At 43.7% G+C, this 16,546-nt stretch overlaps 1 protein-coding gene across 3 annotated transcripts in view; it reads left to right on the plus strand.

Annotated features, from left to right (window-relative positions):
* Window positions 1–11,781: 11,781 nt before the first annotated feature.
* Window positions 11,782–16,546, plus strand: part of NLRC4 (NLR family CARD domain containing 4) — a 42,912-nt gene continuing 38,147 nt past the window's right edge. The window contains exon 1 of one of the 3 annotated variants that reach the window (XM_515390.9): window positions 11,782–12,079. The gene's annotated coding sequence lies outside the window, so the exon portion shown is untranslated. Of the gene's footprint in view, window positions 12,080–12,758; window positions 12,931–16,546 lie in introns of those variants that run through there. The other 2 variants (XM_054678313.2, XM_001164519.8) reach the window with 2 other exon arrangements.

The raw sequence follows: 16,546 nt of genomic DNA on the forward strand, positions 1-16,546 counted from the left end.
GGTCTTCCTGTTGTTGATTCCGGAAGTTTACCCAGGACAGGAAGTTCACTTGTAATTTGTGGAAATCTCAGGCCTTTTTCCTCCTTGGGTGTTTTTGTTCCTTTAAGTGCCATCTTTCCTGGCGTTTTGTTTACCTATTACCTCCGTTTTTGTTAAGTGGGTGGGTTAAAGAATTTTAGAACTAGGTAGATTTTATGGGTCAGCCGCCGTACAGGATCTCAAGATTCCATTGCCATTAGCCATTAATTAATAGTGTAGGATCTTGACTAAGTTATATGTAATGTCTGGATGGCAGTTTCCTCACCTGTAAGATGAAGAGGGATGGCTCGGAGAATGAAAATAAAAGGCAGAGAAGCCGTAAATCGCCACCCAGAGACTAGGGCTGTAGATACATTCCTTTATGAGGGAGGAAACTGAGGCCAGAGAAAGTAAGGTAGAAACAGATTTAGGACAGTACCTAAATCTCCTAATTTCTAGTCAAGTGCTCTTTTCACTGGAAGGCCCTGTCTACTGATAAGCTTGCCAAAGTTTACAAACTCACCTGCTTTTAAATGTTTACATACGTAACTTTAATATTCAAGCTACATAAATGTGGCTTCCAACTTGAAGAAAGAGGGGTTGGGGTATATTAGGAGGCCGACTTGGAGAAATACACAATTGATCAGCAATAGAGCAATCGAGAGACATGTCTATTAGTGTGTTAAATGGTATTTCTGGAAAATTTTCTCACAGTAGGTAACATGTTGGTACTTAAAGGATGAGTAAATGTAGTGGTTTTGTTTGTTTTAGAGACAAGGTCGCTCCGTTACCCAGGCTGGAGTGCAGTGGTGCAGTAATAGCTCCTTGTAACCTCACACTCCTGGGCTCAGGCAATCCTCCCAACTCAGCTATCTAAGTAGCTGGGACTACAAGCCGCCTGCCACCATGTTTGGCTAATATTTATATATTTATTTATTTATTTTTGAGACGGAGTCTCATTCTGTCGACAGGATGGAGTGCAGTGGCGCGATCTCGGCTCACTGCAACCTCCGCCTCCCGGGTTCAAGCGATTCTCCTGCCTCAGCCTCCCGAGTAGCTGGGACTACAGGTGCCTGCCACCACGCCTGGGTAATTTTTTGTATTTTTAGCAGAGACGGGTTTCACCATGTTAGTCAGGATGGTCTCGATCTCCTGACCTTGTGGTCTGCCTGCCTTGGCCTCCCAAAATGCTGAGATTACCGGCGTGAGCCACTGCACCCAGCCCGAATATAACCATTTTTTAAAACATGCCAATTTGATGGGTGATTGTGGGGAAAAGAAAGAGAGATCAGATTGTTACTGTGTCTGTGTAGAAAGAAGTAGACATAGGAGACTCCATTTTGTTCTGTACTAAGACAAATTCTTCTGCCTTGAGATGCTGTTAATCTATAACCTTAGCCCCAACCCCGAGCTCTCTGAAACATGTGCTGTGTCAACTCACGGTTAAATGGATTAAGGGCTGTGCTAGATGTGCTTTGTTAAACAGATGCTGGAAGGCAGCATGCTCCTTAAGAGTCATCACCACTCCCTAATCTCAAGTACCCAGGGACACAAACACTGTGGAAGGCCGCAGGTACCTCTGCCTAGGAAAGCCAGGTATTGTCCAAGGTTTCTCCCCATGTGATAGTCTGAAATATGGCCTCGTAGGAAGTGAAAGACCTGACCGTCCTCCAGCCCGACACCCGTAAAGGGTCTGTGCTGAGGAGGATTAGTATAAGAGGAAGGCATGCCTCTTTGCAGTTGAGACAAGAGGAAGGCATCTGTCTCCTGCCCATCCCTGGGCAATGGAATGTCTTGGTATAAAACCCGATTGTATGTTCCGTCTACTGAGATAGGGGAAAAACCGCCTTAGGGCTGGAGGTGGTCCATGCGGGCAACAATACTGCTCTGTAAGGCATTGAGATATTTATGTGTATGCATATCTAAAGCACAGCACTTAATTCTTTACCTTGTCTATGACGCAGAGACCTTTGTTCACGTGTTTATCTGCTGACCTTCTCTCCACTATTATCCTATGACCCTGCCACATCCCCGTCTCTGAGAAGCACCCAAGAATGATCAATAAATACTAAGGGAACTCAGAGGCTGGCAGGATCCTCCGTATGCTGAACACTGGTCCCCTGGGCTCCCTTATTTCTTTCTCTATACTTTGTCTCTGTGTCTTTTTCTTTTCCAAGTCTCTCGTTCCACCTAATGAGAAACACCCACAGGTGTGGAGGGGCAACCCACCCCTTCAGGTGACACATATTTTATTGTTTTAAATTTCATGTTATTTGTTTTAACTAAATGATGATATTTCTAAGTACTAGAAAAATGGACAGAATCCTGAGTGGGTGGAAGAGACACGATGTGAATGAAAGCAGATGTCTTTAATTTTGAATTAATACTAGTGAAAGAAGAATATAATGTAACAAACTGTAGTTTGAAGGTAAATAAACCCCATTTGATTAACATGATATTTACAGCCAGGAACCTGATGTTGTGCACACTTAGATGAAAGGGCAATAACTCAGAAAAACCGAATTGAAAGTTTCCAGGATTTATTTAAGCATATTGTTGAGTCAATACATAAGGACTTGTATGCCATACCGTTGGCCAATTCATTCTTTTATTTTTTTTGAGACACAGTCTCACTCTGTTGCCCAGGCTGGAGTGCAGTGGCGCGATCTCGGCTCACTGCAACTGAGTTCAAGTGATTCTCATGCCTCAGCCTCCCGAGTAGCTGGGATTACAAGCGCCTGCCACTGAGCTCGGCTAATTTTTTGTATTTTTAGGACAGACAGAGTTTCACTATCTTGGCCAGGCTGGTCTTGAACTCCTGACCTCATGATCCACCCACCTCGGCCTCCCACAGTGCTGGGATTACAGGCGTGAGCCACAGCGCTGGCAGCCAATTCATTCTTAATTTGTTGGTTCTGTATCTTGGTAAATAGTATCCTCCTTCACCTAGTCGTAAAAGCCAGAAATTTGAATTACATTGCAGGCTCCTCCCTTTCACTCACCTCTTAAATCCCCTTCGATCTTGCTTGTTCTGTCTCTGAAATAGAACTTGAGAGCACTTCTCTTCATCTTTATGGCTACTATTCTCATTGAAATTACTATTATCTCACCTAAACAGCTATCACTTCTTAACTGGTTTTACAGTGCAGCAGCTAAAGTGATTCTTTAAAACACAAGCATCATTATTCCTCTCTCAGTGTAGAAACTGTCAGTGGTTTTCCACTGCTTTTAGAGTGAAATCTAAACTCCTTTCTCCTGCCAGCCTCCCTAGCCTCATCTCATGCCACTCTTCTGCTTGTAATCAATCATCTTGGCCTTTTTACAGTTCTTAGAATTAGCTAAGCTCTTTCTCGCCTCAAGGCTTCTGTGCTTGCTCTTCTCTGACTAGAACATTGTTCCTTTGCGCTTTCAGGGCTGGTTCCATTCGTCCATGAGACCTCAGCTTAAATGTCACCCTCCTAGCTTCCTTGACCACCATATTAATCTCTATTATAGTACCCTAGTTATTTATTTCCTAGCACTTATCACAAATATGCCATTATGCTATTTATCTGCTCACTTATTATTTATTTATTTATTTTTGAGACAGAGTCTTGCTCTGTCGCCCAGGCTGGAGTGCAGTGCCAAAGTCTTGGCTCACTGCAACCTCCGCCTCCCAGGTTCAAGCGATTCTCCTGCTTCAGCCTGCGGAGTAGCTGGGACTACAGGCACGCACCACCACACCCGGCTAATTTTTGTATTTTTAGTAGAGATGGGGTTTCACATATTGATCAGGCTGGTCTTGAACTCCTGACCTCGTGATGCACCTGCCTCAGCCTCCCAAAGTGCTGGGATTACAGGCGCGAGCCACTGCGCCCGACCTCACTTATTTTTTAGAGGAGTGAAGAAACACAAGAATAAATGAACGCAAAACCACAACGAGATGCATGTCACCCATTAAGATGGCTGTAATTTTAAAAAGACAGAAATGACAAGTGTTGGCAAGGATGTGAAGAAATTGGAACCTTTATACACTGCTCTTTGTGATACAAAAGGTAGCTGCTGTTTTAGAACACTGTCCGGCAGTTCCTCAAATGGTTAAACATAGATGTACCATATGATCTAGCAATTGCACTCCTAGAGAAATGAAAACATATGGCCACACAAAAATTCGTGTGGACACAAGCACAGTAATGTTCATAGCAGCAATATTCATAATAGACAAAAAGTGGAAACCACCCAAAGGTTTATCAGTTGATAAGTGAATAAATTGGTATATCCATACAATGGAATATTATTTGGCAATAAAAATGAACGAAGTACTGATACATACTAAAATTTGGATGAACCCTGAAAACATTATGCTAAGTGATAGAAGCCAATCAAAAAGGACCACATATTATTATTCCATTTATATGAAATGTCCAGAATAGGCAGGTCCATAAAGATAGACAGTAGATCAAGGCGACAGCTAAGGAGGACAGGTTTTCTTTGGGGGCTAACAAAAAATGTTCTAAAAAAAATTTTTTTTTTGAGACAGGGTCTCACTCTGTCATCCAGGCTGGAGTGCAGTGGCACAATCACAGCTCACTTCAGCCTCAGCTTCCACAGGCTGAAATGATCCTCCCACCTCAGGCTCCCAAGTGGCTGGGACTTACAGGCATGTGCCATTATGACCGGCTAATTTTTTTGTATTTTTTGTAGAGATGGGGTTTTGCCACATTGCCCAGGCTGGTCTTGAACTCCTGGGCTAAAGCAATCCCCCAACCTCAGCCTCCCAAAATGTTGGGATTATAGGAGTGGGCCATTTTGCTGAGGCAGTGTTCTAAAATTGATCATGGTGATGGATGCACAACACTGTGAATATACTATAAGCCAATGAATTGTACACTTTAAATGGATGAGTTGTAAGGTATATGAATTATATCTCAACAAAGCTGTTAAAAAACAAATGAATGACCTTATGCAGAAAGTGAATAACATCCAATCTGCAGTATATTTTAACAACAGTTACTAAAAGTTTGAGCTTTGGTTTTAACATATTTCTGTTCAAATCTTATTTTTCCACTTTGCTATATTACTCTAGGCAAGTTAATTTCTTTAAGCCTAAGTTACTCCTCTGTAAAGTAGGGGTAATAATTATCTCATAGATGCAAGTTAAATGACATATTTAAAACACTTAGAGTGGTTGGCACATAGTAAACAATATGTGTCATGACAAAAACACTCAGCAAATTAGGAACACAAGTTCCTCATTCTAATAAAGGGTATATGTGATAAGCAGAATAGTGGCCCCCCAGAGATGTCTGCATCCTAAAATCCAGAATCCATGTGTCTTAGTCTGTTTGGGCTGCTATAACAAAATGCCATAGATTGGATGGCTTATAAGCAACAAATTTATTTCTCACAGTTATGGAGGCAGGGACGTCTAAGACCAAGCTGCTGGCAACTTTGGTGGCTCATTTCCTGGTTCATAGTTGGCTACCTTGTCACTATATCCTCACGTGGTGGAAGGGATGAGGCCTTTTTTTTTCTTTTTATTTCCAGTCAGGGTGCCTCGCTCTGTTGGTCAGACTGGAGTGCAGTGGCACAATCATAGCTCGCTATAACCTCAAACTCCTTGGCTCAAGCAATCCTCCTGCCTCAGCCTCTTGAGTAGCCTAATTTTTAATTTTTATGGGTACACAGTTGGTGTATATATTTATGGCGTACATGTTGGGCCTCTTTTATAAGTCCACTAATCCCATTTATAAAGACTTCTCGCCCGTGACCTAGTCACCCCCCAAAGGCCTTACGTCGTTATATTTTGGGGGTGAGGATTTCAACATATGAATTTTGTGGGAACATAAACATGCAGACCATAGCACTATGAATATGTGTGTTTGTTACATGGCAAAGGGGAATTAAGATTGCAGATGGAATCTTTGCCGCATTGGGATAACAAAGGTCTTAAATAGGACACAAAAGGCACAAATCACTTAAAAAAATGGTGAGGCCATGCGTGGTGGCTCACGCCTGTAATCCCAGCACTTTGGGAGGCCGAGGTGGGTGAATCACTTGAGGGCAGGAGTTCGAGACCAGCCTGGCCAACATGGTGGAACCCCATCTCTACTAAAAATACAAAAAATTAGCTGGTGTGGTGACGGGCACCTGTAGTCCCAGCTACTTGAGAGGCTGAGCCAGGAGAATCACTTGAAGGAGGCAGAGGTTGCAGTGAGCCTGGGCAACAAAGCCAGACTCTCTCTCTCTCTCTCTCTCTCTATATATATATATATGAATAGAATTTCATCAAAAAGTTAAAGTTCTGCTCTTTGAAAGACATTGTTAAGTCAATGAAAAGGCACATCACAAACTAGAAGAAAATAGTCACAATCCAGAAATCTGATAAATGATTTGTCTCCAGAATACTTCAAGAATCCTTATAACTCAGTGTCATGAAAACATAAGCAAAAGATTTGAACAGATGCTTCACAAAGAAGATACTCATTTGGCCAATAAGTACATCAAAGGTGCACAGCATCATTAGTCACAAGGGAAATGTAAGTCATAACCACAATGAGGTACCTCTTTAGACTCATTAGTGATTATTTGGGGTGGCAAGATTGTGGGTTTTTTGTTTTTGTCTTTTCTGTATTTTCAAAGTTTTTGAATTTAACATGTATTACCTTTGTAAATAAAAAGTATTCTAGGCCAGGCATGGTGGCTCACGCCTGTAATACTAGCACTTTGGGAGGCCAGGGTAGTAGGATTGCTTGTGTCCAGGAGTTTGAGACCAGCCTGGGCAACATGGCAAAACCCTGTCTATACAAAAATAAAAAAAAATTTGCTAGGTGTGGCGGTAGGTGCCTGTAGTCTCAGCTACTTGGGATGCTGAGGTGGAAAAATCACTTGAGCCCAGGAGGTCAAGGCTGCAGTGAGCGAAGATCACGCCACTGCACTCCAGCATGGGTAACACAGTGAGACCCTATCTCACACAAAAAAAGTATTCAAAAAAGGTAAAAGCAGTTTAATTAGTTTCTAATGGTGTAGAACAGCAATCCCCAGCCTTTTTGGCACCAGGGTTTCATGGAAGACAATTTTTCCATGGATAGGGAGTGAGGGAGGGGGAATGGTTTGGCGATTAAACTGTTCCATCTCAGTTCATCAGGCATTAGAGTTTCATAAGGAGCATGCAACCTAGATCCCTTGCATGCACAGTTCACAGTAAGATTCACACTCCTCTGAGAATCTAATGCTGTCACTGATCTGACAGGAGACGGAGCTCAGGGGGTCATGCTTGCTCACAGCTCTACTGTGCGGCCGAGTTCCTAGCAGGCCATGGACCTGTACCAGTTAGCACCCGGGGCTTGAGGACCCCCTGGTGTACAAGTACATCCAATGCTTGCTACATTTCCTTCACTGAGCTGTAAAGGTAATTATCTCATTCATTGTATACTTTTGCACAATTAGATTTTTTAACGCTAGAAAACAGTATGTTCACTTTTCAAACATAAATAGGCTAATCCAGGACCACCCTCTTAAAAGTGTGGTGAATGAATTATTATTTTATTTTATTCTTTTGAGACGGAGTCTCGCTCAATTGCCCAGGCTGGAGTGTAGTGGCGTGATCTTGGCTCACTACAGCCTCTGCAACCTCTGCCTCCCGGGTTCAAGCTATTTTCATGCCTCAGCCTCCTGAGTAGCTGGGTTTCCAGACATGCACCCCCATGCCTGGCTAATTTTTCGATTTTTTTTTTTTTAGTAGAGATGGGTTTTGCCATGTTGGCTAGGCTGGTCTTGAACTCCTGGCCTCAGGTGACCCACCCTCCTTGGCCTTCCAAAGTGCTGGGATTACAGACGTGAGCCACCACGCCCAGCCAGATGAATAATTTTGCTTTGTTTTGTTTGAAACAGAAGCTCACTCTGTCACCCAGGCTGGAGTGCAGTGTCATGATCTCGGCTCACTGCAACATCTACCTCCCGGGTTCAAGTGATTCTCATACCTCAGCCTCCTGAGTAGCTGGGATTACAGGCATGCACCACCATGCCTGGCTAATTGTTTTGTATTTTTCAGTAGAGGTAGGGTTTCACCACGTTGCCCAGGCTGGTCTCAAACTCCTGGGCTCAGGTGATCTGCCCACCTCAGCCTCCCAAAGTGCTGGGATTACAGGCGTGAGCCACCGCGCCCAGCCAGGATGAATGATTTTAGATACTGTCTAGCAAGCCCTGCTCATTTTTTCCTATCAGGACTACTCTCAGTAGCCCTGAGTCCAGCGACCCAGAAATCTAGAACATCAGTGGATGGTGGGGGTACACCCTCCTGCCTAGCTTCTGGAGGCTTCTCTCTGTAGCATTGAGGAAGTCTGGAATTTTCAGTCCTCCACTAGAGCTGGGAGTAGCAGAGAGAGAGAGAGCCAATGTGTCAGGCAGGGGTGAAGAACATGCATCCGAAGGCTGAGATGTAGACTGCCAACTTGGAACAAGAGGAGGAGGTAGCCATATCTTAGCAACCTGGTAAATGACTGCTACCTTGGGGATGTTAGTATCATAATCTGGGAAACTGCCCAAATACTGGAACACAAATGCAAGGAGTGCAAAAAGTATGACGAGACTGAGCGTGGTGGCTCACGCCTGTAATCTCAGAACTTTGGGAGGCTGAAGCGGGCAGATTGCTTTACACGAGGAGTTTGAGACCAGCCTGGCCAACAAGGCAAAAACCTGTCTCTACTAAAAATTACAAAAATTAGTCAGGCATGGTGGCACATGCCTGTAATCCCAGCTACTCGGGAGGCTGAGGCAGGAGAATCGCTTGAACCTGGGAGATGGAGATTGCAGTGAACTGAGATCATGCCACTGCACTCCAGCCTGGGTGACAGAGTTAGACTCTGTCTCAAAAAAAAAAAAGCATGACTAATTCCCCCAAAGAAGTAATTTTATCATTAACTGACTCCTTGTACATGATTTTCATTTGTCATAGGCATCTGAAACATGTTGCCTCTTCCCTATGCCATGCCTCCGCAAATAACACAGTTATCAAACCTCCTTGAAATTCTTTCTGCTTCTTGCCAAATATCTCTACTTGTTTCAAATGTTAATTTTAGAACAGGATTTCAGACTCCTTGAGAGTCAATCTGTCCTCCAGCATTTAGTTTATTCTACCAAAGCCTCTTTTACACAGAGCATCTGAATTATTAGTCCAATTTTAAGGGGTGAGGATGGGGAATTATATATATTTATATACTTATAAATATTTGTATTTATATACTTACATATAAATATATGTATTTATATAATATTGTATATAAATATGTATTTATATAATATATGTAAATATATGTAACTTATATTTATAAATGATATATTTATAGGTATATGTAATATCATGTATAATATATACTTATTATATATAAATTATAATAATATACATAATTAGGAAACTAAAGGAGGTAGTCAAGAAGATTTAACCCTCCTGGCCAGGCACTGTGGCTCACACCTGTAATCCCAGCACTTTGGGAGGCTGAGGTGGGCAGATCACCTGAGGTCAAGAGTTCGAGACCAGCCTGGCCAACATGGTGAAACCCCGTCTCGACAAAAATACAAAAATTAGCCGGGCGTGGTGTCGAACGTCTGTAAGCACAGCTGCTCGGGAGGCTGAAGCAGGAGAATGGCGTGAACCCGGGAGGAAGCGGCTGCAGTGAGCCAAGATCACACCATTGCACTCCAGCCTGGGTGACAAGAGTGAAACTGTGTCAAAAAAAAAAAAAAAAAAGCCCGTGCATAGTGGTGCGCGCCTATAATCCCAGCTACTTGGGAGACTGAGGCAGGAGAATCGCTTGAACCCAGGAGGTGGAGGTTGCAGTGAGCCGAGATTGCAGCCACTGCTCTCCAGCCTGGGTGACAAAGTGAGAATCCGTCTCAAAAAAAAAATTGACCCCTCTTTATTAAGGCATATTAGGAAGCTGCCCGTCTGATTTGGCCCAGTGACTTCCCTGCCACTAAATATGTAAGCAGAAGACTAACAGAATTCCAGAATAATTATTTTTGGAGTTATGAGTTACAGGCCTCTAGGAAGAAAAGTATCGTGACTTTTTCCTTCCCTCCGCATTAAACTGGGAGTTAAAAGCATGAGTAGCTACATATGCTTAAAGTCACAGAATAGTTAGTGCCATGTGGTACTTCACAGATGGCATCTCAGCTGATATTCACAACAACCCTGGGGCAACTTGGGGAACCATCATTGCACTGCTAAGAAGCTAAGGTGACTTGTATTAGTCACAGGGAGGAACCCAGATACTTGGCTCCAGAGCTCTGGGCATTTCCACTTTACCACACTCCCAGGATAATAAGTGTTGGGAGAGACTGGGAGGAAGAACATAAGGGCAGGGGACGTAACTGTTGGAACGTAGGATGCTGAAGTTACTAGTTAATTACCTATTTGAAATGCCCTGAAAACACCTGACTGCAAATCCACTCACAAAGGAAACTGGTGAGGCAGCCCGGAAGATGTACTTGAATGAATATGGATATAATTTTGCTTATTTTACTATGAAATACTACTGTATTAGTCTACTGTGGTTGCTGTAACAAAATATCATAAACTGGGTGGTTTAAAACAACAGAAATTTATTCTTTCACAGTTCTGAGGACCAGTCGAACGTCAGTATCATGGGGCTGAAATCAAGGTGTCAGCAGGGCCACACTCCTGCGAGCTTTAAGGGAGAATCCATTTATGCCTCTTCCAGCGGCAGGTGGCTGCTGGCATCTTTTGGCTCGTAGCCGTATTACTCGAATCTCTGCACTCATGGTCTTACTGACTTCTCCTGTCAGTTTCAAATCTCCCTCTGGCTCTCTGTAATAAGGGACCATTATTAAGGGCCCACCTGGATCATCCAGAATTCTCTCCCCATCTTCAGAGCCTTAAATGGAACATATCTGAAAAGACACAATATTTACAGTTCCCAGGGATTAGGATTTGGGATATTTGGGTAGCCATTATTCAGCCTGCTACAACCATATTTCTACATTTTCCCTTTTTATTCTATATTACATCATTTATTAGTACAAAAGTAATAGGTGTTTGCTATGAAGAATTAGAATATACAGGTTGGGCATGGTGGCTCCCGCCTGTAATCCCATTACTTTAGGAGGACAACACAGGTGGATCACTGGAGACCAAGAGCTCAAGACCAGCTTGGCCAACACAGCAAAACCCTGTCTCTACTAAAAATACAAAAAATTAGCCATGGTGGTGGCCCACACTTGAAATCCCAGCTACTCGAGAGGCTGAGACACAAGAATTGCTTGAGCCTGGGAGGCAGAGGTTGCAGTGAGCCAAGATTGAGCCACTGTACTCCACTCCAGCCTGGGCAACAGAACGAGACTCTGTCTCAAATAAATAAATAAATTAACAAATAAAATAAAAAATAAATTAGTTGATAAATAAAATTAGAATATACAGATAAGCCAAAGACAGAAATTTAAAATTGCCTATAATTGTATTCCCCAGCAATAAGCACCATTACTATTTTGGTGGCTGTCTTTGCAGTTTTTTCTCTCGAACATATGTTTATATATAGGTTTCATTACAATTTAAAAATCTAGCTGATAGTGTAGCCCTCAATCTCACTTCAGAGAAACCCACCTCACAAGTTGGGAAACACTGACACTGATGCCCCCTTAGAAAACCCAGGATGTAGACATTTATTTGCCGGGAAACTTTGGTATCCCTCTATGGCAGATAGGCTACTGTCAGAATGCTCTTTTTGAAATAAGAAGTTATGTAACACAAAGACATGTTCCTGGTAGTTTATGCAAAGACAGAGGAAAGAGTATGCAAGAATGTCATCCTCAAGGGAAGCACAGAGAGATTTCTTCAGTCCTCAGCTGAGTATAAGCTGGCCTCCTGGAGTCTGTGAACACAAACGTCCAATGTGAGCGTGCCTGTGCAAGCCCCTGGCTGTTTACACTCCGGAGGGTGTCCCCGTGCGTCATCGGTGGAGTGGACCAAAACTGGTGATCTGTTTGCCCTGTGTGACCTTGCCCAGAACCCTGCTGACTGAGAGAACACATCTGCTGGAAGTCCTCTGGGATTCAAGGTACAGGGGTAAGCATGACCTTGAATGCAGTAGCAATGTGCTTTAGCCAACTAAGCTGGCTCATTTCATTTACCGCTCTATCTCCCATGGTTAAGCATTAAAAATACATGTTGGGGCTGGGCATGGCGGCTCACGCCTGTAATCCCAGCACTTTGGGAGGTTGAGGCTGGCAGATTACCTGAGGTCAGGAGTTCGAGACCAGCCTGGCCAACATGGTGAAATCCTGTCTCTACTAAAAATACAAAAATTAGCCGGGCATGGTGGTGCACGCCTGTAGTCTTAGCTACTGGGAGGACTGAGGCAGGAGGAACACTTGAACCTGGGAGGCAGAGGTTGCAGTGAGCTGAGATTGTGCCACTGCCCTCCAGCCTGGGTGACAGAACAAGACTCTGTCTCAAAAAAAAGAAAAAAGAAAGAAAAAGAAAAAAAATATATGTTGGATGTTCAGAAGACTTTGTTTCATTTTAAGGTATAGAATAAGTAACTCAACAGCAATCAATTCATATGTTGTGAACAAACAGGAAACAAATGAGTAATTCCTTTCTTGACGGAATTTCTAGCTCTTGCATCTTTTACTCTGAAGTTCTACTTCTTCCCCGGCTACTCCTGTCTACACCCATCTTCCCTTTCTGAACTGGTAGTACTTGTGTCCAAACCACTCTTATTGTGCTTTGAAAAAAAAAAAAAAAGGAACTGCTCAGCAGTTCCCCTCTCTGTACACTGTCCTCTCACAGAACAAGAAGGTGTCTGGTCTACAAGACTCGAGGCCTCACTGAAACGGAAAGCAAATACAAAGAAACTTTATTTTAAAAACGTGTCTTGGTCTCCCAAGAAGAGGGCAATTGGATTGCTCAGCCAGGTACTGTGGGTAGAGAGAATGGGATTTTTAAGGTCTGGGGCCCAAATATTAAAATCTGGGTTTACATTCATTTAAAGCTTGTGTCTGGGATGTACAAAAGCCTTAACATTGACGAGTGTGGTTTGCATGCCTGGCTGGATTTGCCTGCCGAGAAACCTTTAGGGGTGGTTAATCGGGTCTGCTGGGGCTTCATCAGGTTCAAGGGGTACATGTACCCCTTGGACTACTGTGAGATGGAAAGGACTTTGGAAACACTTTTTGGCATTACAGAAAGGAAACTCACTCTTTTTTTTTTTTTTTTGAGACAGAGTCTTGCTCTGTCACCCAGGCTGGACTGCAGTGGCATGATCTCGGCTCACTGCAACCTCTGCCTCCTGGGTTCAAGCAATTCTCCTGCCTCAGCCTCCCAAGTAGCTGGGATTACAGGCACCCGGCACCGCGCCCCAGCTAATTTTTGTATTTTTAGTAGAGACAGGGTTTCACCACGTTGGCCAGACTGGTCTCAACTCCTGACCTCGTGATCTGCCCACCTCGGCCTCCCAAAGTGCTGGGATTACAGGTGTGAGCCAACGTGCCCGGCCAGGAAACTCACTCTTATTGCTAAGACTGTTGTTAGAATCACAGATGATCAAAGCTGAAAGGAACCAGGTGGACTACTTAGTCCATCCAATCTCCCAAGTTACTGATGAGAAACCTGATATTTGGAGACAGAAGTGAAGGAAATCACCCTTTACGGGACACCTATTTCGTGATAGGGTCTTTATGTACATTATCTCAGTAGATCCTTGCAGCCTGGCTTTGAGAGGTGGAAAATGTGGTAGAGAGGAGTTAAATGTCCTGCCCTACATCACACTGCTAATTGTCTACAAAACTAGGATAGAACCTGGTCAGCACACTTCTTAACTGTTCACACACTTTTATAACATTAGTCGTATTAATGTGTTTAAAATACCATAGACTGGGTGGCTTAAACAACAGAAATTTATATTCCCACAGTTCTGGAGGCTGCAAGTCCAAGACCAAGGTGTCAGCAGGGTTGGCTTCTCCCCACGCCTCCCTCCTTGGCCTTTTCTCTCTGTATGCACATTCCTGGTATCTCCCTTTGTGTGTCCCAATTTCCTCTTCTCATAACAGCCTCATTTGAGCTTAATGACCTCTTTAAAGGCTCTGTCTGCAAATACAGTCACATTCTGAGGTTCAGGGCTTCAACATATGGATTTGGGGGAAGCCCAGTTCAGCACATAACACTAATATTAACATGTGAGATTGCTGAAGCCTATTAAAGACCTAAGAACATTATAGTCTAGAGCCTTTTTACTAGAAAGGAAGACAGATAACACCCACTGACCATCTTTGTCACAACTACTTTCATGTTTAATCTTCACAACAGTCCAGGGAGGTGAATATTATGCATGATTTGGAAAGCAAGATTCGGAAAGGCTAAGTAACATGTCTAGGGATACTTACCTCATAAGGTGCAGAGTGAGGATTTGAATTCAGATCTGCAATGCCAAAGCCCACACACATTTTCCATTTCTGTGTGCTTCCTGTCTGCTCCTAATTATATGTACTCTTTCCCTTATTTTATCTGTGAGGTGTGGGAATGACCCCATAGACGTGGGTTATATGGGTCCAGAGAAACTTCAGTTCTCTGAGGAGCTCATGTAACCATTTTTAAGAAAATGCCAATTTTAGAATTAGTACTAAATATTATTTTCCAGCCGGGCATGGTGGCTTATGCCTGCAATCCCAGCACTTTGGGAGGCCGAGGCAGGCAGATTGCCTATATATATATAATATATATTATTATATTATTTTCCAATGTACAAATGTGGGGAAAGGACTTCTTCCACCCAATTCAGTTATTCACTGGACAGCTTGCGGGGAGGGGTTGCAGGGCCATAGCTACATTCCAAGAGAGTACACAGGTCTCAGTCCTATTCTTTTTTTTTTTTTTCTGAGACAGAGTCTCTCTCTGTCACCCAGGCTGGAGTGCAATGGTGCTATCTTGGCTCACTGAAACCTCCACCTCCTGGGTTCAAGAAACTCTCCTGTCCCAGCTTCCCAAGTAGCTGGGATTATAGGTGTGCACCTCCACACCTGGCTAATTTCTTGTACTTTTAGCAGAGACGGGGTTTCACCATGTTGGCCAGGCTGGTCTCAAACTCCTGACTTCAGGTGATCCACCCTCCTCAGTCTCCCCAAGCACTGGGATTACAAGCGTGAACCACCACGCCTGGTCCACAGCCCTATTCTTTATGCCAGTGGGTAACTGAGAAAAATTACATGAGCTTCAGTATATGGATTGATTTTGTTCTTGAGAGCAATTAAAAACTTTATACATCTCAGCTCCTTCCTCTATCTTCTTCCTCTTTTTCTACTCTGACTTAAACTTTGACCCAGTCAGGGATGGTCTGATTCTTCCCAAAGACACCCCTTTTTGGGGAAGTAGAAAGGGAGAGAAGAATCTACAGTTGCTGCCATTCACTGAGTCCTTCCTGTGTGCCAGTCACTACCCCTTGATTGAGGACTCTTAGTGTGTCAGTGGTAGAGCTGTAGTTTGAACGCAATCCTGACACCAAAATGTGCCCTTGCTTAAGTTCCTGAGCTGCCCCAATTTCTTTTCTTTTCTTTCTTTCTTTCTTTTTTTTTTTTTTTTTTGACACAGTCTCGCTCTGTCACCAGGCTGGAGTGCAGTGGCGCAATCTCGGCTCACTGCAACCTCCGCCTCCCTGGTTCAAGTGATTCTCCTGCCTCAGCCTCCTGAGTAGCTGGGAATACAGGCGCCTGCCACCACGCCTGGCTAATTCTTGTATTTTTAGTAGAGACGGGGTTTCACCATGTTGGCCAGGATGGTCTCGATCTCTTGACCTCGTGATCCACCTGCCTCGGCCTCCCAAAGTGCTAGGATTACAGGCGTGAGCCACCGCGCCTGGCTGCTCCAATTTCAATGACAATTTTTTTTATATTGTTAATGAATCAGTTTTAACATAAAAGGGAAATTTTATTTTCTGAAAATAGATATGCTTTTGAAGCAGCATCATTGGGGTAAATACCTGATGTTCGTTGTCTCACGCCAAAGGAATCGAGGACACAGACACACAAGAAGTGAGTTTGAGAGTGGAGTTTTAGGCCGGGCATGGTGGCTCACGCCTGTAATCCCAGCACTTTGGGAGGCCGAGGCAGGCAGATCACAAGATCAGGAGGTTGAGACCATCCTGGCCAACATGGTGAAACCCCATCTCTACTAAAAATACAAAAATTAGCTGGGTGAGGAGGCATGCACCTGTAATCCCAGCTACTCGGGAGGCTGAGGCAGGAGAATCGCTTGAACCCAGATGGCAGAGTTTGCAGTGAGCTGAGGTCGCACCACTGCACTCCAGCCTGGCTACAGAGCGAGGCTCCATCTCAAAAAAAAAAAAAAAAAAAAAAAAAAAAAAAAAAAAAAAAAGTTGGGGAGGCTTAATAGGCGAAAGAAAGAGAAAAGAGAATAGCTCTCTCTCCTGCACAGAGAGAGGGGAACCTGAGTGAGTGGTTTTGTGGTGAAATGCATGGTGTTGTTGTTGTTGTTGTTTTCAGATGGAGTCTCGCTCTGTCGCCCAGGCTGGAGTGCAGT

The sequence above is a fragment of the Pan troglodytes genome, chromosome 12 (assembly GCF_028858775.2).
Source record: "Pan troglodytes isolate AG18354 chromosome 12, NHGRI_mPanTro3-v2.0_pri, whole genome shotgun sequence".
NCBI lineage: Eukaryota > Metazoa > Chordata > Mammalia > Primates > Hominidae > Pan > Pan troglodytes.